The sequence below is a fragment of the Merops nubicus genome, unplaced genomic scaffold (assembly GCF_000691845.1).
Source record: "Merops nubicus isolate BGI_N331 unplaced genomic scaffold, ASM69184v1 scaffold43726, whole genome shotgun sequence".
NCBI classification, from domain to species: domain Eukaryota; kingdom Metazoa; phylum Chordata; class Aves; order Coraciiformes; family Meropidae; genus Merops; species Merops nubicus.
In genome coordinates, this window is record NW_008617776.1 from 1 (window position 1) to 2158 (window position 2158).

A 2158-nucleotide genomic window follows, 5' to 3' on the forward strand; every position below is an offset into this window, starting at 1 on the left:
GGGGGGGAAATTCTCCCCAGGCAGACTTTTCATTAGGTGCGAGTTTCATTAAAAATGTAGCCCTCTCCTTTCAAATCTTTAAACACTTTTCTATTATTTAACTCCAGATCGGGTAGCCAGCGAGAGAGAGGGAGCTGCGTGGGGGTGTGGGTCCGGGCGTGTGTAAAGTCATCCAGATCTGATTTAGAGAAGATATCTCCCTGTGCGTGTGGAGGGAAAGACAGAGATAAATCGCTGTAGCTGAGTGACACGCAAACTGGAATGTGAAAAAAAAAAAGGAAGGGGGGGGAGGAAGAATGGGGAAATACTGTATGGGGGTTTAAATCCGGGGCAAAGTTTTTTTTTAGCTGAGGGATGGAGGGGTGCCGGGGGAAAATAACTTCAGCGGCGTGAAGTTTTTGGTGCGTGTCTGGAGCCAAGTTGGAGCCTCCTCGTGTCGCCTGAACTTCCCGGCTGGAAGTTTGGGCTCTAAAGTGAATCTTATTCCTGCTTCCCTCGCTCGCTCTCTCTCTCTCTCTCTCTCTCTGGCGGTAACAAATAAGAAAGGGGGGGAGGAGATTGATGTATTTATTTCTGTAAAAGAGTAAACTCACTATTGCAAGAGTTCATCCGCTGCATCCAGGGGTAAACCGGGGCGGAACACTTTTGCTCCTCGCTCTCTCCGAACACAGTTTTGCTCTGTGCGCAGTCCGACTTGCGCGGCTCGGGGGCGAAGGGCACCTCGTCCAGGGCGGGGGGGCCGCACGCAGGGTCCTTCTCCCTGAAAAACCCGCCGGCCCCATAGTCACAGGCGGAGCTGCGGCTGTAGGCTCCGTTGCTTTGCTGGTAGTAAGGAGAAGAGGTGTAGCCCTTCTCCTGGACGCCCGTGGCTCCATAGGTGCTGGGGTAGTGCCTCAAAGGATCCGCATAGCCCGAGGGATATAGCGGGATCTGTCCCAGGAAGGGCTCCTGCCCCGCCGCCAGACTCACCGGGAAGGTCGAGTTGACAAAATAAGAACTCATTGGAAGGAGCCTGCCGTCCTTTTTTCCCCGGCTTTATGATTTGTTGTGTTTTATAGTCCAAGTGGTTTAGCTATTAGTAGTATATCGGAGATTGGGTTTTAGCTGAAGGGAGATGGCGTGGTGCCAGCGAGGGACACAAGGAAATACAACCATCTGATCATGGGCTGACCAATAGCAGGCGCCTGAGGTTGCAAAATAGCACCCATGAGGAGCTGAGATTGCACCAGGGACCCCAAGAACAAACCATCCACCCCCTTTTCCCTCCCTTTTAAACAACAGAAATGCACCCCCTTAACCAAATATATAATATCTGCCGAAAGAAACATTCCCGGCGCGCTCGGAGCTTCATAAATAAATAAACGTGTGTTTCCCCCCCCCCCTCCTCCTCCTCCTCCTCCTCATTCCTCCCCCGGAGCTCAGCGCGGGGGTGTGAGAGCCCGTCTGCTCGGATGGCGATGTGCGCGCCTATATATATTTACACACATATAACGTATACAAATACCCCCTGGAAGTGGAGGGGGGGACAAAAAAAGTTCATTATTGGCATTCGGAAAACTTTAACCCTTAGTGTTTGCAAATCGTCCTGACATGTCCGAGTACTTGGCTGCAGTTAAAGAAAAGGGGGGAGAAAGGAGGAAAAAACAAAAGTTTTGTATGTGTGTGAACTTTGCAAGGAGAAGATCCCGCCGGGTTGATTAACTTAGATTTGCTAGAGGAGCAGAAATCGGTTTTGACAACTTATTTGGGTTCCTGTCTGTCTAATTACCATAGATCAGCGCTCCCTCTCAGGAAAGCTGCGCTCGCTCGTAACAAATCTTCGCTTTGGATTTATTGCATCTTTTGCTTTTCTTTTTTTCTTCCCTACAAGCCCTCTGTATGCGGGAGATAAATGGAAAATCGAAGTATTTCCTTTATCCCTTGCTAAATCCCCATCCCCTCCGGAGTCCGGCACCGCATTGTGCCCTCTTGCGTTTTTTTGTTAATACCAAATCTATGCCCGACCTTTTATGGCTAAAAGGAAGCCCTGGGTTACGATCAAAAGCTGAGTTTATTGATTGTTACCGATCGAGAAGAGGTTATTTCACTGAGAGGAAAGCTGGCGGTGCGATGGGGCTGCTGCCGTGGAGGTGCGCAGAGACCCCGCGGGTTTGCATCC

The 2158-nt window shown here is 50.4% G+C and overlaps 1 pseudogene across 1 annotated transcript; it reads right to left on the reverse strand.

Annotated features, from left to right (window-relative positions):
- Nucleotides 1-365: 365 nt before the first annotated feature.
- On the reverse strand, nt 366-1339 carry LOC103775767 (annotated as a pseudogene). The gene has a single exon (XR_608172.1). The product of XR_608172.1 is annotated as a homeobox protein Hox-B6 pseudogene (transcript).
- Between the last annotated feature and the right edge of the window lie 819 nt (nt 1340-2158).